We start from the raw sequence: 24,352 nt of genomic DNA, 5'->3' as shown, positions 1-24,352 counted from the left end.
GCCATTTGGCCTCCATATTGAGCTTTTTCTAAGCCTTCGCTTCCATTGGTGACAACCACCTTGGGGTTTTACTTTCAAGTTAATCTTTATATCTTGTCCAAACATTAAACAACGCTTTCCTAACAATATGGTTTTTAAATGCTTTATGTGCTTTGACCTTATCATACCACAGATATGCATGCCACCCAAATACGTTATTAAAACCTTCTAGATCCAAAATGTCTGTGTTCTCAAGAAGCAGCCATTCTTTCAGCCAGCAAAATGCGGCTGATTCATAATAAAGCTTAAGGTCTGGCAGGGCAAATCCACCCCTTTCCTTTGCATCAGTTAGTATTTAAAATTTTATTCTGGGCTTCTTGCCCTGCCAGACAAATCTAGAAATATCTCTCTGCCACTTCTTGAAACAGTCCATTTTATCCAAAATTTGTAATGATTGAAACAGAAACAACATTCTTGGCAATACATTCATTTTTATAGCGGCAATACGGCCTAGCAAGGAAAGCTTCAAATTTGACCATATTTCTAAGTCCTTTTTCACCTCTGACCAGAATTTTTCATAGTTATCTTTAAATAAATTCACATTCTTAGCAGTCATATTAACCCCCAGGTATTTTACTTTCTTAACCAGCGTTAAGCCTGTCTCCTTCTGAAACCTCTCTTTCTCAATCGCAGTTAAATTTTTCTCTAAAACCTTAGTTTTCAATTTGTTCAACTTAAATCCTGCAACCTGACCAAATTCTTGAATCATATCAAGTACTCTTTTACTACTAGCTTCTGGCTCCTGTAATTTCAATACTAGGTCATCTGCAAATACTTTCAATTTGTACTGTTTAGCTCCGACTTGTATACCTTTAACCAATTGGTCCCTTCTGATCATATTTAGGAGAACCTCCAGGACTGAAATAAAGAGCAGTGGGGAAATTGGGCAACCTTGTCGTGTCCCTTTCTCTGTCTTAAATTCCTCCGTAACCACATTATTAACAATTAGTTTAGCCTTTTGTTCTGAATAAATTGCACCTATACCATTTCCAAAACCTTGACCAACCCCCATCCCCAAAAGATTCTTCTTCATGAAACTCCAAGAAATGTTGTCAAAAGCTTTCTCCGCGTCTACAAATATCAAAACTGCTTTAGTGTTAATGTTCACTTGTAATTTTTCTAAAATATTAATTATATTTCTCATATTATCAGACAAGTGTCTGCCCGGGAGAAAGCCTGCTTGGTCTTTATGTATCTCTTCCACTAATACTTTTTTTTAATCTTTTAGCCAAAATGTCTGCAAAAATTTTGTAATCCACATTGAGCAGGGATATGGGGCGGTAATTCTTAAGTTGTGTCTTCTCAGAATCAGTTTTCGGTATAAGTGTAATGTAAGCTTCCTTCCACGACTCTGGTGCTTTTTCCCCCCTCCAAAATTCCATTACAAACTTCCTTTAGTGGGTAAATTATCCAATCTTTCAAAGATCTATAATATCTTGAAGTTAAACCGTCCGGCCCTGGAGATTTACCCAATTGCATGTTCTGGATGGCACCTTCTACCTCCTGATCCTTTATCTTATCATTCAACATTAACTTATTTTCTTGAGAGATTTTTTGTAGCCCATTTGTTTTCAAAAATTGATCTATATCAATCTCTTTCTGTGACCCTTGTGTATATAATTGTTTAAAGTATCTCTGGAAACATTTTCTGATCTTCACTGGATTCTGTATATTCTTTCCTTCCACTTCCAAATTTGTGATGGTGTTAAGTTTTTGTCTTTTTTTCATTTGCCAAGCTAGCAATTTCCCACATTTGTTGGCCGATTCAAATGTTTTTTGTCTCATCTGTTTGATTTTCCACTCTATTTCCTGATTCATCATTTTCATATATTGAACTTGATATAACTTTATTTCTCTCAGAATCTCTTGCGATTTTGGTTTCGCTCTCAATTTCTTTTTACCTTCTTTTATTTTCTCCAAAATTTTATCCTTTTTCTCATTTTGAGTTCTCTTCTTTATTGCATTCTGTTGAATCAGAAACCCTCTCATAACCGCTTTACTTGCGTCCCAGATTACTCTTTTTTCAACAGTCATATTCATATTTATCTCAAAATAGTCTCTCAAGGTTTTTTGGGCCTTCTTGGTCACTTCTTCATCTCTAAACAAGGTGTCATTCATCCTCCATCTGAAGGAGCCAGTTGGTGTTAATTTCATCTCCATTTTCACGGCATTGTGGTCGGAGCAGGTTTTAGGGCAAATTTCCACTTTTCTAATCTTTGGAGTCAGTCCTCTAGTTATCCAAATTTGGTCAATTCTTGTCCATGTCATTTTGGCTTCAGAGAAGTAAGTTCCCTCTCTGCCCAGGGGGTTCTTTGTTCTCCAAATGTCAACTATGTCCATATTATCTGTCATCTCAAAAAAGGTTTTTGGTAGTCTGCCGTCCTTAGTAACTACCTGTCTCTGTGCCTTGTCCATGTTTGTAGATACCACTCCGTTCATGTCCCCCATTATAATGATATTATAGTCCAAATAGTCCAACAAAATTTCATGCAACTTTTTAAAAAATTCTGATTTTCCCTCATTCGGAGCGTAAACACCTACTATCAAAAATTTCTCTCCTTGTAGTTGAATTTCAATTGCCACAAATCTTCCTTGGTCATCTTTGAATATAAATTTCGGTGACAGGCTCTCCTTTGCATAAATTACTACTCCTCTTTTTTTTACTTTGTCTGAAGAGATAAATTCTTGACCCAGTCTTTTATTAATCAAAACTTTCCTATGGAGCCTTATCACATGTGTTTCCTGTAGGCAAATCAAGTCCAATTGTTCTTTTTTTAGTAGGTGAAAGACTTTTTTCCTTTTTTGAGAAGAATTCAAACCATTAGTATTCCAGCTCAGTAGTTGCAGGGCCATGATGTAATTATTCTGCTTTTCCTCCAACTGCACCAAGTGTTTGCTCTTGTTCTGTCAGCGGTATTGCTGTTTCTTTCTCTGGACAGTCCAGTCCAAAAGATAGTCTTGATATGTCTAGTATTCCTCTTTTAATGATCCTCTGTCCAGTGCTCTTTGCTCTAAGGCTCTTTCAAATGATTCTCTGTCCAGTGCTCTTGGCTCTTCTCCAGATTCTTTCTGCAAGTCTTCTCCGTAATCTTTCAGAAATTTTTCTTTGTCTTCCACTGATCTTATTTTTATCTTTCTTCCTTTAAACCTAAAGGATAGGCCTTGGGGGAATTCCCACCTAAAGATAAGTCTGTTCCTTCTCAACAGGGCGACCAAATCTCCGTAATTGGACCTAAGGTCCAAGAGATGTTTTGGAATATCTTTAAATATCTCAGCTCTTGACTGATGTATTTCTAGAGTCTTCTGGAAATGCAGACCCAAAATTTTGTCTCTCTCCTCTTTTGATCGAAGGGTAATCAAACAGTCTCTCACCCTGTTCTTCTTCCCCCCTCTTCCAAGTCTAAAAGCACTCACAATCTTAAATCCTTCTTTTCCCTGTTCTAGTTCCCAAAAGTCTACAAATTCCTGCATAAGAAAGTCTGACAAATTATCCTTCTCTAGCTCAGGCACAGCTCTGATCCTTAAATTAGTTTGTTTCTCCTTAAGTTAAATCATAGAAAAAGTTGACCTGTGATCCTCAAGCTGCCTCTGTATGCCTGGAATCTTCTCCTCTACTGTGGCTGCTTTTTCCTTGGCTTCTTCAGCTGTCTGTCGAGTCAGAGTAGACTCCTGTAGCAGTTTCTCAATAGTTTCTGTATTGGTATTTACCTTTTGTCCCAAATTATTAATGCTTATAGTATTTTGATCAATTTTAGTAGTTGCTTCTCCCACCTGTTTACTTAATTTTTCCAATGATTCATTTATCTTGCCTAATGCCACTGCTAAAGCTTCTTCAGATGACATACCTTTTGGCTTAGATTGTATGGATGCAGCCGCAGATGAGGCAGAAGGACCCGATGTTGACGGTCTTCGCTGCCAAGATTTCCCAGACCTCGTTGTTTTGTCTAAAGGATAATCTGCTTTTTCTTTCCCATCTGCCATACCACTTCAACTGAAAATCCAAGGTCAGTCCCACGGCCAACTTGTTTCAAAGTGGAAAATTCCCCTGGCCTGAATATTAACAGTTTCAAAGACTTCCTCTAGGGGGACACAGTATCAGTCTATAATGATATGTTCCAAAGTAGCACTTTAAGACAACCCCTTCAAGCAAAAAAACAAAAGCAAAAGTCAGTTTCAATTTATAATACTTTCCAGTTACTTCCTTTCTTTCTAAGATCAGGAGAAAACAGCCAAAAACAATGTATCTCCCTTGCAGAGCTAGCTGTCAAGAAGTTACTTTGTTCACAGACAGTGCGCTTTCAAGAACGGCAGTCTTATTGTCCATTGGCAGCCTGTTCCCAGGTTTTGAGCAGTAGATCTTTATTTCCTTCCCTCTCTCTTGCAGGTAAACGTAGTTCAAATCTCTCCCCCCTCTTCTCCTGCATCCAAGGGGGGTATCACTTACTTGGGTGTTAGAATTTTAGTCCTTTCAAATCCGTTTTCCCAGGCTTTAGGATACAGCTTCTTTGCTTTAGTCTATATACAAAAAGCGGAAGGCAGACTTCCTGTTTATACCTTCCCGCTTCGGTGCCGAATTTAAGATCCTTTTTTCCCCCTTACTTTCTCCAATTAATCCTACTCACGGGTAGTTGTTTTTTGGGTCGAATTGTCTCAGGAAGAAGTCAGCACTCTCAGGCAACAGCTATGCGGCTTCGCTCCGTGGAGGTAGCAGTCTGCTCACAGCACCGCGCCACTCGCCCGCTTCGCTCCGGAGCCCGTAATCAGGTCCCTTTGCAAATTGGGGGGGGCGCAAAAAGGTGCCCGCCGAGCCCCACGTTCACAGGCTTCACCCCGCCTGTGATTTAAAAAGGGTCTCCGCTTCGCGGTTTGACCTGATTTCCACGGAGCGGGTCCCTCCAGCTCAGAGGGAATCCGCCATTGCCGATGGCGCTAAACCCGGAAGTCCGATACCACCTAAAAACATAATAAAACTATACGGGGCTGCCTTCAGATGTCTTCTAAAGGTTGTCTAGTTACTTATCGCCTTGTCTCAAGGGTCACCTAACTCCATACCCTCTGACATTTCTTCAGTGAAAATAAGGATGTCCTGATTGGGTAAGAGAAAAAGGATTAAAGAAAGTGAATCATAAGTAATTGAAATTAGGGGTTGCTGAAAAAGTTTAAAACAGGGATGCAGAAAAGGGAGGTATGGGGAAGGCGTTGAAATAAGGCTTAAGAAAAAGAGGTTATGAAATTATACGTGTCTATATGTTTGTTTGTCTATGTATTGTTAGTTGTAAAGTGTTTTAATTCATGTTGGAAAATCAATAAAAATTTATTAAAAAAAAGAAAATAAGGATGTCCTACCATACCCTCCAACATTTCTCCAATGAAAATAGGAGTGACCCCTAAGAAAAAATGAGACATCCCAGGATCAAATCAGAAACTGCAATGACTTTTGTAAATCTGGGGCTGTTCCTGGAAAACAGGGGCACTTGGAGGATGTAGGATCAGCCTGTTTGGCATTTCAAATTGCAGGTTGCTTCCATTGACACCTTTAAGCAAATGACAATAAAAAGATATCACCCCAGTCAATTCCATAATTCATTAAAATATGATCCACCAGGATGGTATCAGCAAAAAAAATTACAATCCATAAAATGCCACAGATTAACTGAGCAGCTCAGTTACATAGACATTCCAGCCTTTCTTGATTTAGATCAGAAACCACTCATTAAACACATCAAATGGTGTGAACTTTGCCAAGTAATGTCTGAAATTAGGAAACAACTAAGTAAAGGGCCAGTAGCCCAGAGAGGCAAGACTACGTTAACACACATCAAATAGAAATACCTTTCCTGATTGACAGTTTCAGTCCTAAATGCGCTTTCCAGGGAGCAGTAAGCCACACTGAGCTGAATGAGACTCAATTACTTTTGAGCAAACATGTTTAGGATCTTTGCCCATGGGGCTAGGCTATGGGGAATAAAGCGCTATATAAAGTTCTACATTGAGCCCATGTTTTTAATTTTGTTTCCTGCTGATTGTGAAAGAATTATGCCCCAGAGGCACAGAAGTGTACTAGAGAGGAAAAGATTGTAGTTTTAATTAAGCACTACCATTAACTATGCCTGTTGCTGGTTTAAAAAAATAATTACTGGTAAGAAAATTCATATAATACGCTCATTCTGGGATTGAGCTACTTGGCAGAGGCGTAATCAACTTTGCATGGTTCCCTTGATCAAAACTCTCCAGCCCTGGAAATTTAGCTTCATTTAGAATTCTAAACTTTTATCTCTGACATGCAAACTTTTCACGAAAAGTAAACTCAGGGCACAAAAGAGAACGCACCCATCCTGCATTCTTGAGTGGTACAAACCCTGGTTAGCAGGACTAACAGCTCCCTTAGATAGCTTCCTATTCATTTCAAGAGAGTTTGCACAAAGCAGGTTTGCTGCGAATCATTGCTTAATTACATGAGTAGCAGCTTAAACCAGCCTACATTACGTTGCTGAAATGGAAACTGCTAACCAGAGGTGGATTTTTGTGTGTGAAAGGGCTGTGCACTCAGTTCAGTTTCTGGTACCAAAATCATAATTCTGTGCTCAGAATGCATTCAAAAGACCTCTGAATACTCTTTCTTTCTAACTCCAGACACCTTTGCAGATGGACCTGGTTCATAAAGATCTTGGGGTTCTAGCATGGGGAGCCCCCCCGACTTTTAGTAAGCAATGCAAATGCACTATAGATGACCTATAGGCCCTGAGCTTGATCTAGCACATAAATCCCGCCCTTGATAACACCGATCCCTTTGCAAACCTTGCAAAATTAAGATGGGGAAGACAACTAAACTCACTGGGTTGCATGCAATAGGTCCCAGGTTTAATCTGAAGCATTTTGAGGCAAGACTGAGCAAGCCCTCTGTCTGACACCCCAAAGAGCCACTAGCAGCCGCTGTAGGCAATACAGAGCTTAATGAACCCATAGCCTGTTTTTGTGCAATGCAGACAGAGGTATAGTGGTCAAAGGTTATGGGGGGGAGAGTTGAAGACCCCATTACTATTTGCACATCAGGGTCCCAGCAGGGTCTCTGGCCCCCAAACCCTGGAGCTGCCCTATCAGCTTGAAAGGGGAACTTTCTTGGCACTGAGAATAATAATAATAATAATTTATTATTTATACCCCACCCATCTGGCTGGGTTTCCCCAGCCACTCTGGGCGGCTTCCAACAGAATATTAAAATACAATAATCTATTAAACATTAAAAGCTTCCCTAAACAGGGCTGCCTTCAGATGTCTTCTAAAACTCTGGTAGTTATTTTTCTCTTTGACATCTGGTGGGAGGGCGTTCCACAGGGTGGGTACCACTACCGAGAAGGCCCTCTGCTTGGTTCCCTGTAACTTGGCTTCTCGCAGTGAGGGAACAGCCAGAAGGCCCTCGGCACTGGACCTCAGTGTCCAGGCTGAACAATGGGGGTGGAGATGCTCATTCAGGTATATGGGACCGAGGCAGTTTAGGGCTTTAAAGGTCAGCACCAACACTTTGAATTGTGCTCGGAAACGTACTGGGAGAAGAAGTCTTATCACTCTTTGTGTTGATTGGAGCCAATCAGAGTGAAAGGAGTTGAGTCAGCCACTGAGGATTGGCTCCTAGGGTCACTCTGGAGAAGGTGCGTGGGTTCTGTGTGCTCCAAAGTCAAGCATTCGGAACACTGAAAACACAAGGCGCTTCAATTTCAAGAGGATGGTGTGCAAGTTCTGTTGCACACAATGGTACTTCAAGGGAAAACACGACTTAAGTCACTTCAGAAGGAGATATTGGAGCAAACAAAATCATTTCCCCGTGTATGTGCACAGAAAGCAGTAGATTGAGCTGAAAGGGCAACACATGGAGATCTGTGTTGATCATTGCAATGCATCCCTATGCTTGAAAAGTATAGAGCAGCAGTTCTCAACCTGTGGGTCCCCAGATGTTGTTGGACTACAACTCCCATCATCCCTGAGCTCTGGCCTTGCTAGCTAGGGGTGATGGGAGTTGTAGTTCAACAACATCTGGGGACCCACAGGTTGAGAAAGGCTGGTATAGAGGGTTCTCAAAGAAATGCTTAAATCTATAATGTGCTGGTTGATTTCAAAATTTCAGCTTCACTTTGAGCTAATGCTTGAATATATCCCATGGTTTTCACATATGGACTAGTTCTTGTTGTTGACAAAGGTGCTTTCACTGTGAAATCGCCTCAATATATTTAATGGGAAGAGATTCATAAATGGAAGCAACTGAATAAATAATCCAAAGATTCACCCGAGGGACAGTGCTTTGTGCAAACAGATTCCTGCTTAATGACTATTATTATTAGGCTGGGCAAGGAAGGGAAGGGAAGAGACAGAGCTCAGCCCCCATAGTCATGGTCGAACTGGCTTCTCCTGAGGTCTTCCCAGAAGGTGGCTAGACCTTCTCTCCCAACTTGCAGCTTGCCAAGAGAATATCCAAGAATCTATTATGCCTCAGCAAAGATCTGTGTAAAAATCATGCACTGCTGCAAACTAAGCAGGGGAGGGGGCTTCCGTAGATGCTGGCAAGCCAAAACAGCTGGAATGGTGTGGACAGAAGCACAGCTGGGGAAGAAGGTTGCTAAGGGAAACGACAGCCAGAGCTCAGCCAATCACATAGGCACGGCACCAGGCATTGCAAGCTGAGGAAATGCGTCTGTGGGTCTTTGCAAATCTGCAGGAGGCCAGAATAGAACGAGAACAGACTTCAGCCGCAGCTACTGGCTTGTGGATTGGTTGAGGCACCCTGGAATTCTGTGGTTCAAGTTGCACAGCTCTGAAGTGTAGTAAGGCTCAAAGTGTGCTGGCGTTCGTCAGCCATCCATGAACATTAGTCTAGTGGTGGCTGGTGGACACTGGGGCCAGAAGGGTGGAAGGCAAGGAGGCCAACACTAGATGGCGCCAGAGTCAATGACAGGAAGAGCTAGCAAAGCCTACTTTGGACCGATTCTCCTCCTCCTTGCTGAGTTGTACAGGGGCACTAAGTTCAGACTAAGGAGGAGGAATCAGACAGCCAGGGCCATGCCTTGGGCTGGTTGTAAGTAAAAGAAGAAGAAAGCAAGTGGAAACTGGCTGAAGTTGGTGGGGCAGTGCCCCGTTCACTCCGATGGACCAACTTCCACTCCATCATCCTTGAGATGAACTGAAATTTTCTCTGGGCATTTTTTGGAGGGAAGGCCTAAGATTTTCATTGTCCCCAGGTTCCCCTAGCTAAACAAGCCCACGTTGCAGAATGTGCTCTGAATATCATCACCATTTTTAATGGCAACCATCACCCTCCACTCCCAATGCCTGGGAATGATGGTGAAGGGTATTGATAGCTACTAACCATGAAGGCTATGCTCTTCCTCCATAGTTGGGTTTCCCATAGCTGGCCACTGTGATGGAGTTGCCGTATGGTTTTCCTGCACTTGTCTTCTTTTGAGGGGCCAGCATGCCCGTCCGGGTGGATTTTTGCACTTTAAATGAAATGTCCAGGTTTTGGGGGTTTATTTTTATTCGTGCATTCATTTTTGGAGGGGCGCATGCATGCTCAGGAGGGCACTGTGCCCCAGAAGCGGAAGCACCACAGCGGGGTCTGGAGTGAGGTCTGCAGGCCATACTGGTGCCACTTCTGCTGCGGCCATCTCTGGAGTGTCCGCTTCTCGGAGCAATGGATCCAAACTACAAGAAAGAAGATTCCACCTAAACATTAGGAAGAACTTCCTGACAGTAAGAGCTGTTCGACAGTGGAATTTGCTGCCAAGGAGTGTGGTGGAGTCTCCTTCTTTGGAGGTCTTTAAGCAGAGGCTTGACAACCATATGTCAGGAGTGCTCTGATGGTGTTTCCTGCTTGGCAGGGGGTTGGACTCGATGGCCCTTGTGGTCTCTTCCAACTCTATGATTCTATGATTCTATGAGAAGTGGGCGGCCTGCTGTGGCCTGCTTTAGGCCTCTTGATGTCTCTGTTGGCATACAACCAAGGAAACGGGGCAATTGGCAGGCCCCCAGCTGGCTCCAGCCCACCGGCCGGTGTGCAGGACAATCTCCAGTCCTTGTTGCAGCATCTGCGACCCACAGCTTCAGAAGCCGGGGCACGCAAACTCAGCAGAGATAACGTGCAAACAGAAGTGGCAGAAGAGGTTGTGTAAGCATATTTACAAGCAGTTTATTCAGCATACATCAAGACAAAAGGAAAACATGTCTGATCCCCCTTCGTGTCCAAAGCAAGCAGCAAAAACGAAAGCTATATACAAACAGAAGTTCCCAGCAAGCTGTGCTAGAGTGTAAACAGACATGTGACACACAACAGTCTCATGCCTGTCCCTTAAGGTGGAACGGAATATTCTAACAGTCTCCGGCAGCCACCAGGCCTTGCTTAGCCTTCTGGGGGGCGCATCAGGTGTTGTGTTATCTCCTGCGGCCGCCAGGCCTGGCCTGGGAGCTGCTCAGCTTCCCCTCGTCTGGAGACGTAGCATCTCATGAGCAGGAGGCCAAATGGTAATGGAGGGGAGGGAAGGAGGAGGTGAGCAGGCAAACGAGTGTCCTCTTTTTTGCTTTTTGCTGAGAGCCAGTGTGGTGTAGTGGTTAAGAGCGGTAGTCTCGTAATCTGGGGAACCGGGTTCGTGTCTCCGCTCCTCCACATGCAGCTGCTGGGTGACCTTGGGCTAGTCACACTTCTTTGAAGTCTCTCAGCCCCACTCACCTCACAGAGTGTTTGTTGTGGGGGAGGAAGGGAAAGGAGAATGTTAGCCGCTTTGAGACTCCTTAAAGGGAGTGAAAGGCGGGATATCAAATCCAAACTCTTCTTCTTCTTCTTCTTCTTGGGCTAAGGCAAGCCTACACTGTGAGGACAGGATGCTAGACTAGATGGACCATTGGCCCAATCCAGCAGGTTCATCTTATGTTCTTATTTTTCTTATGTATGAAATCATTCTTTTAGTGTAACTGCACCTACGCCTGACACATAATTTCAGGATGCTCATTTATTTTCTTAAAACTTGTTGATTTTTAATGTGTTTTGATCATTTTATTATGTTTAGCGTCTGTTTTCTGCTGCTGTTTTTATGAACATATCATGCCATTTTATGTAAACTGCTTGGAGATTTTTTTAAAAAAACAAAACGGTACGTAGTTAAATAAATTGGTTGGTTGGCATCCTTCTGTATCGGGAGACGATGGAGGAGTGCCTCTCTGGGGGTGAAGTCAAACCATTGGAAGGTTAAGTAAGTAAGTAAATAACAACAGTTAATGGGAAACGTATCTTTCTGCCTGAGACCCAAGTGACTCAGAGCCAGTCAGACTATCCTCCGGACTAGGTGAGCAAATAATCTGATCTGGTACGAGGCAGCTTTCTGTGTTCATGTTATCTGCCTTGAACTCTTGGGGGCAGGTTGGCTTTAGAATCCAAACAGATAAATGAAAGAGAAAATGTGTGGAGACCGTAAGGCTGTAACAGAGGAAAGCTGCAGGTTGCTTCTCTTGACTGATGCGCTAAGGGGTCCTCTATCTGCTCTTAACAATCTGACTACCTCCTCTTTGGAAGGAAGATGAGGAAGATGAAGGAGGGGTGATTAATGTCAGGACTGTCCTTTTCTTGCAGGAACGTAAACCAGGGATTTAGTGTTCTTCTCCAAGTGCATTTATGGTGGTGCACTGGTGTTGCGTTGATATGATGGGAGGAAAGAGGTGATGCTTGGGGAATGTTAACCCACTTGCATGCCTTTGTAGCAAATTACAGCATAATAATCGTAATAATTTTATTATTTGTATGCCACCCATCTGACTGCATATAAAATCTGGTTATATAAACATCAAAAGATAAACATCCATTGTTACGGTACACAGCAAAGCAATCCCATTCAAACAGCACAGTGTTTAAGGCAGGTGGAGAGATCAAGGGAAAGCCTGTGTAAACAGTTGTGTCTTCCAAAGCCGGTGGGATGCCAATGCAGATGGAGACTCCTGTATTTCAGCATTCTGTTACACTGATGTGACTAGTGGGAAATATGCTGTGGGGAGGGAGAAGCCTCTGGCCCAGGAGCCAAATGCAGCTCTACAAGTCTGGCCCTCAAAAAAGACTCCTCCCCAAGCCACACCCCTTCCTAGGACAAGCCTCCCACTTGCCCAGCTCCACCCCTTTCTTAAGGGCATTGGCCTCACTGGAATGGGTCCTTGGACTGTGACCATGCCTCTATCTTGCCTGGATAGGGAGCGGAGAGATGTATGTGGGTTAGGGTGTATATAGAAACCTCTGACACATGTGGCTGAACAATTGCTTACTGAAGCAAGTTCAAGGTCAGGTCCATGGCCCCACACACATTTGCCTCTGGATCCATCAATGCCTGTCATGCAGTTACCAGAAGCTTTCCCAAGGGGCAATGCAGCCCTCGGACTGGAAAGGAGTTCCATTCTTGCCATTCGGACATGAAAAGTGATGCATTTGCATTGTTCTGCACAGAAGAGCAAGAACCATAGATCAGCTGTTGGAGAAATGGGCACCTGTTCAAAGTTCTTCAAATTAAACCAGAATTCATGGGTGAGATAGTGTGCATGTGTGTGAGGCACCCCAGGCAGAGCAAATCAGAGGGATCGTACAGGAACAGGACAAGGGAAACAAGACTCATTCCCAGATGCAGTAATTTCACATGTATATTGATGCAACACATCAAAATTGGAAGTCTTACTGCTAGAATCTGATGCACTCAATAAAGAACTGAATAATTGCAATGGGACAGGCCATTAATTGCTTTTTGAGTTGCGTGTGAGCATGGCCCGAGCTGTCTTTGAGGGCTGCCAGATTATCGCACAAATGCAGATCCCTGAACCGACAGGCGAGCTGTTTGCCAGCAATTTCTTCGGCTGGCTCCCAGTCCTTTTTGCTGAATGCAAGTCAAAGCAAAATCATACGTAGGGAATGGGGAGTGGAGAAGGCAGCAAACTGGAGTCGTGTTTTTGTGTTCATCTACGTCTCCAATCCATGAAAGGCTTAGCAGCATTAGTATTCCACACGTCATGTCAGCTGCTGAAGGGTGTGTGCAGGTTTGTGTGTCTTGAACTGGGACCTGCAGTGACCAGCAGCCTTCAGCTCCTTACTTCTTGCACAATCAATCAGCCAAGCCATAAGGTAAGATGGTCTCATAGGCTGCAGTATCAGCCTGTGTGCTCTCAGCTAACCCTGAAGGTTGTAGCTACATGCTAAAGAGGAGAGGGTTTGTGCACCTTCAATAAGTGTGTGGCACGCTGCGCCTGCTGAAATCTCTTCTACCCAACATTTCCCCCCCCCCAATGCTCTTTATTGAGTTTTCTTTAACATAAACAAACAAAATAAATACTCTAAAATTCAACGGTCATATGTCTACTTATTTTCTAAACGCTCCATCGCGCACGGACTTCCCTCCCTCCCTTCAATAGCCTTTCATATTGAATTTTCTCTTTTTTCGCAGATTCTTAATAGCATCCTATACACATCACAAAATTTATTTTAATCCTACTACAGTCTTTAAACTTCTACAGTTATTACCTATATACTCAACAAATTTACTCCATTTGTTTTTGAACTTTGTTTCCTCTTGGTTACGGATCCTGTGGGTCAGTTTTGCTAATTCTACATATTCAACCATTTTTGTCTGCCACTCCACTAGTGTTGGTATTTCCTGAGTCTTCCATTTTTGGGCTACTAAGATTCTGGCAGCAGTCATAGCATACATAAATAGTCTCTGATCTGCTTTTCTTATTTCATCTCCTATCAACCCCAGCAAAAAGGCTTCCGGGGTTTTTTTGGGGAAGGTATATTTGAACACTTTTTTCAATTTGTTGTAAATCATATTCCAAAATTTTCTCATTTTTTCACATGTCCACCACATGTGAAAAAGCTTTCTCTTCTCCCCAACAATTAATGGTGTCGGAGTCCTGAGGAGGTCAGCTGAGCTTGCAGCCTGATAGAGAGGCAGCAGACCTGATCAAATCCCTCCTTCAGAGCTGGGTTGACAGTCTGAGCAACGTGTCACCTCTAGTTTCCTTGCCAGCCTCATAAGAACATAAAATGAGCCTGCTGGATCAGGCCAGCGGCCCATCTCGTCCAGCATCCTGTTCTCACAATGGCCAAACAGATTCCTCATAGGAAGACCAGAAACAGGACCTGATCACACGAACACTCTCCCCTCCTGTGGTTTCTGGCAACTGGGATTCAAAAGCATCGCTGCCTCAAACCACGGAGGCAGAGAATAGCTTTCGTGGCTAGAAGCCTCAATAGCCTTCTGTTCCATGAATGTGTCTGATCCTCTTTTAAAGCCAGCTAAGTTGGTGGCCATCCCTGCCTCCTGTGGGAATGAGTTCCATAGGTTAACCGTGCGCCCGTGCGCCCTGTGTCAGAGCACAAAATGAAGGAAGGATTCTTGGGGATCAGGATCCCGAGGATCCATTTCACAGGGTGAGTTGAGCAGGAGAACACTCAACCTGTTTCGTGAATAAAAAAAAGAGGGGGCTGCAATTTTCCAGGAGTGAAGGCACCATTTAAATATAGTTTCACACACAATGGAGTCTTGATATGACAGCTAATAATTGCATGTGAAGAACAGAGTCTTAATGGAAATTGATTCAGTGGAGCGTAGGTGTGACAGAACCTAGAATCTCAAGGGAGCAGGGAGAGGCCTCCTCAGACTGGGGCTGCCATAGGCAGAGGAGATTTGACTGCCTTGGGGTTGTGCTCAGAGAATAGACCTGTGCTTTCTAACTTGTTCATGGACAATCTAAAGTTAGGAGTGAGTAGTGAGATGGCTGAGTTTGCCGAGGGCACTAAATTGTACAGGGTCGTCAAAGCAAAAGAAAGAGATAATGAAGAGATCCAAAAAGGACCTCTCCAAATTGAGTGAAGGGGCAGTAAAATGGCAAATGGAATTCAATGTGAACAAGTGTAAAGGGATCCATGTTAACAGTGGCGGAGGAAGGGGGATGTGGTAGGGACAGGCCGCCTCGGGTGTCACCACTGATGGGGGTGACAAAATGCCGGGTGGCACTCACCACGGGGCCTGTAGTGCACCCGAGCCACGCATCTCTCTTGGCAGCTCCATGCTGCCCCAAACAGTCCACCCGCTGCTTCCCCCCAGCTGTAGGGCGGCTGAGTGGGAGGAGGCAGGCAGACTCCTCAGAGGCCCCACAGAGCATCCTGCCCCAGCTCACCCCGCCCCTGGGCCCAGGGCACGCCCACCACCCCAGGCGCCCAATCAGCTTGCTCTGCCGCTGCACGTTAAGGCAAAATAATCTTCATTTCACACATATGCTTAAGAGGTCTGAATTGGCAGTAACGGACCAAGGGTCATATGAGATAGCTCAATAGAGGTGTCAACACAGTGTGCAGCATGCTAGGGAGCAATGGGAAAGAAATTGAAAACAAAGCTACAGATATCAGAATGGTTATTATACAAATCTATGGTGAGACCAGGGACGCGGGTGGCACTGTGGGTTAAACCACAGAGCCTAGGACTTGCCGATCAGAAGGTCGGCGGCTCGAATCCCTGTGACTGGGTGAGCTCCCGTTGCTCGGTCCCTGCTCCTGCCAACCTAGCAGTTCGACAAGTAGTTAAATAGGTACCGCTCCGGCGGGAAGGTAAACAGCGTTTCCGTGTGCTGCTCTGGTTCGCCAGAAGTGGCTTAGTCATGCTGGCCACATGACCTGGAAGCTGTACGCTGACTCTCTCGGCCAGTTAAGCAAGATGAGCGCCGCAACCCCAGAGTCGGCCACGACTGGACCTAATAGTCAGGGGTCCCTTTACCTTTACCTTTATGGTGCGACCACATTTGGAATATTGTGTATACTGTAGTTGTGACTGACTCACTATGAAAAGGATATTGCAGAGTTAGAAAAGGTTCAGAAAAGGGCAACCAAAATGTGAGAAAAGGTTGCTGCATTTGGGACATTTACAGAAAAGGCGAGTGAGACGTTGCATGAGAGAAGTTAGTTTTAAACTTCTTTTGGGATGCTCCTTGGTTGTGTGGCTCTGGGCAGGGGGCGTCTCAAGATGAGCTCCTGCACTTCCAGATTCCCACCCCTATTTGGCAGTGGCACCGTGGCTCTTAAAGAGCATTCCCAGAGAGGCTCTCCTTTGTGTCAGGTGAAAAACTTTTTTATTCACCCACACTTCAAAACAGACTTGAGGTTATATTATGAAGCGTCATGTCTTTGTTGGTTGAAAGAATGGATGAAGTTAGAAAATAATGAATTATTGGATTTAGAAGGTTATGATAATAGATTCGGTTGGCACACGTATTTATGGTATGATAAAAAAATAATACATAAAGGGTTTGAAAACCACATCTTTAGAGGATCTTTGATTGGAGTTTGGAATAGGTATAAAAATGTATTAGAACCAAAGATTCCACATTGGTTATCACCATTAGAGGTTATGAGTATTAAAAAGATAAATATGAGCGGGAGATGGATAACATGAGAAACTATTTAAAAAGGAAGGAAATAAGTGGAAATTGGAACCATATGAAGAAGTAAAAGAATATGTTAAGGATTGGCTGCATTATTTTCAGTTAAATGAAATGTTTAAAAAAGAGTTTTTAGAGAGGGGATATTCTGAAAAAGAATCTAGATTTCAACAAGAAATCTTAAACAATGAAGTGAAAATTTTATCTAAAATGTATAAAATATTGTTGGAATGGAATACTGTGGATGAAGAGGTTAAATCTGTAATGATTAGTTGGGCTAGAGATTTCAGATATAATATTGAATTTGAGAAATGGACTAAATTATGGAAAGATGGGTTAAAGTTTACAGCTTGTACAAGGATTAAGGAAAATGTTATGAAGATGTTATATAGATGGTATATAACACCAGTAAAACTGGGTAAAATGTATAAAGTGTGTAATAAATGTTGGAAGTGTAAGGAGACAGAAGGAACATTTTACCATATGTGGTGGGAATGTAAGAAGGTAAAAAGCTTCTGGGAGATGATCTATAATGAGTTAAAGAAAATGTTGAAATATACTTTTGTTAAAAAACCAGAAGCTCTCTTGTTGGGAATACTGGATAATGAAATTAGTAAAAAAGATGTGAAATTAGTTTTGAATGCAGTAACAGCAGCCAGAATTTTGCTGGCACAGAAATGGAAACAGGAAGAGATGCCCACGAAAGAAGAATGGAGGATGAACCTGATGGAATACGCAGAAATGGACAGATTGATGGGGAGAATTAGGAACCAACGTGACCAGAGATTCTCCGAGGACTGGAAGAAATTTACAGAGTATATCAAAAATTTCTGTGATGAGCAAATAACGTTCGTTGGCTTTCAAGAAGCTCTGTGAAATTACTGTTAGAAATATTGTTTAAAAAATATGATGTGATTAAGAGTATTTGAGTGCAATATAATATTGGGAAATGTGAGATGAGGATAAAAAAATAAACGGAAAATTATCAGACAAGCTGAGGGAAGTTCTGGGAAAAAGGGTTTAAGTTAAAAATGGATGTATAATTTTGTAAAAATGTTTTTTTTAATGGAAAATATAATAAAAAATATTTATTAAAAAATATATATATTTGGCAGTGGCACCGTGGCTCTTAAAGAGCATTCCCAGAGAGGCTCTCCTCTGTGTCAGGTGAAAAACTTTTTTATTCACCCACACTTCAAAACTGTATTTTAAATCCATGCTGTAAACTGCTCTGTTGTAAGAATGGATGTTTAGTTCTCTTCTCTTCTTTTCCATTCGCTTTCTAAGATTATTATAGATTGTATTTTTAATATTGTTTCGTTTGTGGAATAGTTAGTGATGGACTGCTAGGCAAAGGCCATCATCAACTCCAGACAGCTCTCCAACAGGTGTAGTTCGCAGGATGCTTCAGGTGTCCACTTTTGTGGAGCCCCACCATGTGATCAGCAGCTAACCCTTCATGGAGTTCCAAACCTACTGGTTCCAGCCAAGCTCCAGTTAGCCCCATGACGGACAGCTATACAACAGGTGAAGCCATTCCTTGCATAGAGATGGGCCCATGCTGCACATGGCACCTCCTTCCCTGCTCATTGTGCAACTGTTAAGTGCAGAGTCCAGCCTAGATGACTGGCGGAGTTTTTCTTTCTGAAGCCCACTTGATCCCAGAAGCTGTTCAATAAAGGCAGCTTGGGAACAACCTTTTTTGTTTTATTTGTCACCCAAACGGGCCACCTGATGATGATGATGATAATAAAATTTTATTTATATCCCGCCCTCCCCAGCCGAAGCCAGGCTCAGAGTGGCTAACAACAATAAAACTAACACAGTTTACATAAAATCAATTAATTGAAATGCATTCTGAAATCAATTCAAAATCAAATTAATGGCAACCATTGGGCTAGAGTTCTGTGAGGATTACCGAAGGAGGGGGTCAGACTGTGCCTTGGCCAAAGGCCTGGTGGAACAGCTCTGTCTTGCAGGCCCTGCGGAAAGATGTCAAGTCCCGCAGGGCCCTAGTCTCTTGTGACAGAGCGTTCCACCAGATCGGGGCCACGGCTGAAAAAGCCCTGGCTCTGGTTGAGGCCAGCCTAACCTCCCTGTGGCCCGGGATCTCCAAGATGTTTTTATCTGAAGACCGTAAGGTCCTCCGTGGGACATACCAGGAGAGGCGGTCCTGTAGGTACGAGGGTCCTAGGCCGTATAGGGCTTTAAAGGTTAAGACCAGCACCTTGAACCTGATCCTGTATTCCACTGGGAGCCAGTGCATCTGGTATAGCACCGGGTGAATGTGACATTGTGACAAGTTGGTGTCTCGGGTCAAGCTGAATGTCCTAGATTGGTTGGATGCAGAGGAATAGTGGGAGGAAGCAGCTGAGGAACCACCAAGGGAAGAAAGCTTAGAGCCCAAGGAATGGTGGTGGGACAACGATGAGCAGTCAGAGGGAGAAAACTAGGAAGAGGAGGTGTTGGAAGCTGAAGAGGTAACAGGGCTTTGTGAGCTGGGAGAGTCTATGACAGAGAGAAGTCCAGAATCAGAAGCTGAGCTGAAGCAAGAGAGGAGGCAGGGCCAGAGGCAGAGAGGAATCAGGCTGGTGAAGAGTCATGGAAGTCTTCCCCTTCTGCTGCGACAAGCTCCCCTCCCTGCTTTCTCCCAGAACCAGAAGAGGACTGAAATGGGTGGAGCAGCAGCAAGCTGCACACAGTGAAGTCTCCAATTGCTTGGAAAAAGCCCTGTAGAGAATGGGACTTAGATGGCTGTGAGCAGGTGTGGATTTTCAGTCTTGGCAACTGATTCATGGGGAAAGACCTACCCGGGATAAGCTGCTGTGCTCATTAGGCCTGACACTTAGCCAAATCTGTGAAGGTTATGTTTTCGCTAATACTGTAAAGGGTTAACTCCAGCTTTGCACAGTGTGAATTACTGCTGACTCACTCTGTGGCGTGTGTGTGTGTGTGTGTGTGTGTGTGTGTGTGTGCATGCGTGTGTGTGCTGAAATAAGAATCTTGCCCACTGACCAGATCCAGTCCTCCTCTTACCCTGCAATATCAAAACCAACTTAAAATGATCCTTCAAAATTTGCATGCCTCTGGTTTTGGGGTGCAGTTTCCCAACCAACCAGTGTGTACAAATATGCACACCCCGTGGGAAATGTTCATCACACAAAGAAGCATTTCATTAGGCAAATAGCTTGCAAAAACATGCAAATTTGCACGGAAATTGTGATAAATTTTCACGATTTTGTGTGTTTTTAAAGATCGCAAATTGCTGCAGAAACGTTAAGTGATTTTGAGATTGGAAAACTGAAACTGACAGAGGGAAAGCCAAAATTGATATATTTGTCCACCCCTAGTGTCTCCCTACTTTAGTGAGAGGACTGGCTGGCATACAGATGTGGCTGCATCATCAGCCTGTGATTGGTGGGAAGCAGTGATGTATCTATTCATGCTGGGGGCGTGGCTGTCATAGCTGCTCCAATTTTTGTGGTGGCATCACTTTTACCTTCTCAGCCTTATTGCTGGGCAAGTCTAGGATACCAATGAAGTTGGTGCCCAGAATATACATATTTCTGTCCAGTGGATTTAATGCTGTTAGAAGGGACTTTGCTTCAGAATCATGGACTGAAAATAACGTTGGTTTCTTCTGGACTTTGGCCATATTCACGCCACATATTTAAAGCACTATAATACCACTTTTGACAGTCATGGCTTCTTCCCCCAAGGAATTCTGGGATCTCTGGTTTGTTACGGGTGCACAGAGACCCCTGTTCTCCTCACAGAGCTACAGTTTTCAGAGCGGTTTAACAATCAATCCCTCTTCACAGAGAACTCTGGGAATTGTAGCACTGGGAGGGAGGAAAGGGGTCTCCAAACAACTCTCAGCTCCCTCAGCAAACTGCACTTCCCAGCTTTTTGAGGGGAAGCCATGACTGCTTAATGTGGTATAATCCTTTAAATATGTGGTGTGAATGTGGTCTTTGTGCCTTCCATCTCCCAATCTCTACAATGGTGCACTTATGGGGTAGGGGGAAGAGAGGAAACCTAATTAGGCAGGGAAGAGAAGACCCAATACTCCCCACTGCAACCATCAAATCATCACCATGGGAGACTCGAGTCTAAACAGAGCAGAAGGCCTCTGCGCCCCCATCTCCTGTGCTCTTTCACCAGTATGAGCATAAGTGGCCCTCCAGCATGTCAGGAATCATAGAATCATAGAATTGTTGAGCTGGAAGGGACCCTGAGGATCATCTAGCACCCTGTGATGCAGGAATATGCAGCTGGCCGGTATGAAGACTACAGGATCTCTCTGTACAAAACTCAGCTGTGAACCACGATGTCCTCAGTTCAGATCTGCCCTCGGCCACAAACTCAAGAGCTACCCTTAGGTAACCGCCTATTCGCTTGGCCTCAGTCTTCCCATCTGCAGTATGGGGATAACTATACTGACCTACCTCAAATTAGGTAAAGGTAAAGGTACCCCTGCCCGTACGGGCCAACAAGGCCGTTAGAGTGATTAGTCAAAGCGCACTGGACTCTCAACCACACCAGATGAATGTTATGTTTACTTGTTGCTAGAATATAATATTTCCAGTTAATTTCCTCAAGTTTTTGGAAGTGGTGAAATAGTAAATGCCAAGGTCCTTTGGAAGATGTGAGGACATGAGATTTCTACTGAATGCCCCTGGGGAATTCTTAAAAGTGCAAGGAGTGAAACGGAGCTCCAAGGTTTAGCAATGGCACATTCAAATCTTGAGATTTCACACACTCTGCTAGCCCAGGAGGACTGTACCAAGTCTGAGTATCACACTCTAGAGTTGAGATCATGTATTTAAGCTGTCATGGTGTTGATTTCTTCACAACAATGGTATGGGTGGGTAGACGCAGTAGCTCCAACGGAGTCTAATAGTAACCTTGCGATTTCAAAAAATGAAAAAAAAGAAATGGGGAAAAAATGCAGCCAATCCTGTTTGAGAGTGAGACTTAATCTGAATCAAGTGGCAATTAGCTCCAGAACCTACCGGTATTTATCATGCAGTGCCTGAGGCCCCCTGAGTGAAATGCAAAGGTGATTCGACAAACTAAACCTATGCTTCAAAACATGTGCCCAAAATGCTCTTCTCTCACTACGAACTGGTCCGAAACATCATGCGCTTGTGGGGGAAAGACTTTGGGGGTGGGCAAAGCACTTGACTCTCAGCCCTAGCCCCCCCCCCCCCGCTGCGAGATGAAACCATTTTGAAAGCACTGCAAAAATCATAGCTTACCAAAGGTTCAAGATCATTTTAACAAATAACAATGTGCTGATACAGTGCAGTCAAAGTGCATGGAACTTTCCAGAGCTACATAAGACCAGGTCCCTGCCCTGCACAGCTTACAATCTGCATGTAACAAGAGGGGAAGAGAGGGCAGAAGCAATGGTGGGGAAGAAGAAAAGAGGGGAAGGAGGAGAGAGGGGAGGATTACAGTTCATGGTGTTTCATATGATCTAGCAGCTTAGCAGCCATAGAGAAGGTAATTAATGAAAGAGATAAAAGCCTCTGCAGGATATATGGATCGTGTTAAAGAGGTCTGATCTAGAGATGATATTCAGGCAGCTTGAGGGAGCCTGTGATGTTCTCATGCAACTCTTTATTCCTATATCCTCCAGAGAGACACCGACCATCAAAACAAGTCTGAATGTAGAGGTTGGATGGATCCAGCACCTTCAATGGCACCTTGGAAGGGTTGTTTTTTCGAAACTGGGGCTCTGGTGCTGTTACACACACACACACACACACACACACACACACACACACCCATTTCAGCCAGCAAAGGGGGTTCTGTGCTGCCCCAGCCTTTTGCCACCCAATTCCACCCAACTCTGCCTCCCCTTCGCCAACAACATCCCTTAAGAGACTGGTGGAAAATTATGCTTTGGAAAGCAGAATCTCTCCCTCTCTCTCTCTCTCTCTCTCTCTCTCTCTCTCTCTCTCTTCCTCTAAGTGGGAGCTGCTATAGCCTGTAGAAAGGTGAAGTGCCCAGCTACACACACACAACTAACTAGACATGGAATACGGCGCTATGGGAAGAAAAGTGCAGACAACAGACAGGCACGCAGAAGGAACACAGCCCCTGGCACCGCAGCAGAGGCCAATCTGTAACACCCCTCGCCCCCCCCCTCCAAAAAGAAAAAGAAAAAAGGAGAGATCAAGAAGAGAAAGTCGCTGCTTTGCTTTCCCGTCTTTCCTACCTTGTCTGGAAGGAGAGATGAGCCGGGAAACGGGGAGGTGTCGCCGGGAGAGATGCCGGATCAACTTTGCAGGTTGCTGAGCGCTCGCTCGCTCCGCTTGCTGGGCTCAGTGGTCCAGAACGGGCTGGACCGGTCTAGGCGATAGCAAGCCGGCAGGAAACCTTTTCCCGCTTCTGTGCTCTGTGTGTGAGAGAGACAGTGCGTGAGAGAAAGCCACACAGAGAGAGGAGACATGAGATAAGGAATCAGGCAGGGAGGGAGGGGAAGGAGGGATGCTCAGCAACCTGTGGGATTCAACAGGCGCTCAGCATCCTGGAAAGGGCATAAGGAGCACCAGCTCCGCGGCAGCCCAAGCCTTGGACCGGTCTCTCTCTCCATCCCAGCTGGGTGGAGGCAAGGCAGAGCTGCCTCAAACGCGAGAACTGCAGCTGCCCTGCCGGTCCGGCTGGGCTGAAGCAGTTTGCCATCTGGCAGGGGGTATTTTCGGGGTGTCAGCACGCAGGAGAGCACCCTGGACCAGAATTGCACGCCTGAACAGGGTTTCCAGAGCAGTGGCCATCTAGCCTACGACAATAGCACTTGCATCCTGATTATTAGCGATTCGTTATTGTTTGGTATTATTGGGATCATTTCCCCCCAGTTTGCTCTAGGATCGTCTGCGTTACTCAGCAGTTGCAAGGAACAAGTAGAAGTGATTCCAGTAGACTTTCAAGAGAAATGTGTGTGTGTTGGGGGGGGTGTTTAATTCTCCACATCTCCTATTACTAGAACTTGGGGGGAGGGAGAACCAATGGAGCTGAACACTGGAAAATTCAGGATCTCACAGAGTTAAGCTGTGCAATTTGCTACAAACTGCAGTGATAATCAACAGCTTGGGTGGATTTAAAAGGGGGTTAGGTAACTTTACAGAGGATGGCCTAGATTCCCCTTCCACTGTTCATAGGAGCCAACTCCTAGGGACCAATGTCCCTTCAGCTCCCCACCCCAATAAAATATTTGGGGGTCCAGGGACCCCAAAGTTGATGAACGTTGCCATTCAAATGGTGTGTGTGCACTGCGTCATGCCATCAGTTATGTGGGGCGGGGTTTACCTTCCCCCACCCCCATATTTTATTCAAGTGGTCACCCCTGCTACTGTTGGAGGGAATATGCCTCTGAGTATTGCTTGCTGGAAGTCACAAGTGGGTAAAGTTGCTGTTGCACTCAGATCTGTTTGTGAGTTTCCTGTTTGTCAGGTCACTGCAAGAACAGGATGCTGGGTTAGAAAGCTCTTGAGTGGACAGACTCTCTGAGTGGTGCAGCTGGATTCTGGATTTATGAGGTCCTTCATATGGTGTGGCATACATGGTTCTCGCCCTCCCCATTTTATTCTCACAACAACCCTGTGAGGTGGGTTAGGGTGAGAAACAGGGGTCACCAGAAACTTTTGAGGCTGTGTGCATATTTGAATGTAGGTCTCACATCCCAGTCCAATGCTCTACATCTCACTTTGGCTGCAATCCTACTTGAACCAGTGTGGTGTAGTGGTTAAGAGCAGTAGCCTCGTAATCTGGTGAACCGGGTTCGCGTCTCCGCTCCTCCACATGCAGCTGCTGGGTGACCTTGGGCTAGTCACACTTCTCTGAAGTCTCTCAGCCCCACTCA

The 24,352-nt window shown here is 44.5% G+C and overlaps 1 protein-coding gene across 6 annotated transcripts in view; it reads right to left on the bottom strand.

The window, feature by feature from the left end:
• Positions 1-23,376, bottom strand: part of VWA5B1 (von Willebrand factor A domain containing 5B1) — a 75,792-nt gene extending 52,416 nt beyond the window's left edge. For 3 of the 6 annotated variants that reach the window (XM_083628494.1, XM_083628493.1, XM_083628495.1), the window contains exon 1: positions 22,709-22,932. The gene's annotated coding sequence lies outside the window, so the exon portion shown is untranslated. Of the gene's footprint in view, positions 1-22,708; positions 22,933-22,992 lie in introns of those variants that run through there. The other 3 variants (XM_083628491.1, XM_083628492.1, XM_083628490.1) reach the window with 2 other exon arrangements.
• Between the last annotated feature and the right edge of the window lie 976 nt (positions 23,377-24,352).

This window comes from Podarcis filfolensis (genome assembly GCF_964270895.1).
Source record: "Podarcis filfolensis genome assembly, chromosome: 8".
NCBI classification, from domain to species: Eukaryota; Metazoa; Chordata; class Lepidosauria; order Squamata; family Lacertidae; genus Podarcis; species Podarcis filfolensis.
Note: the sequence above shows the minus strand (reverse complement) of the source record. Positions and strands in the feature narration are given on the sequence as shown.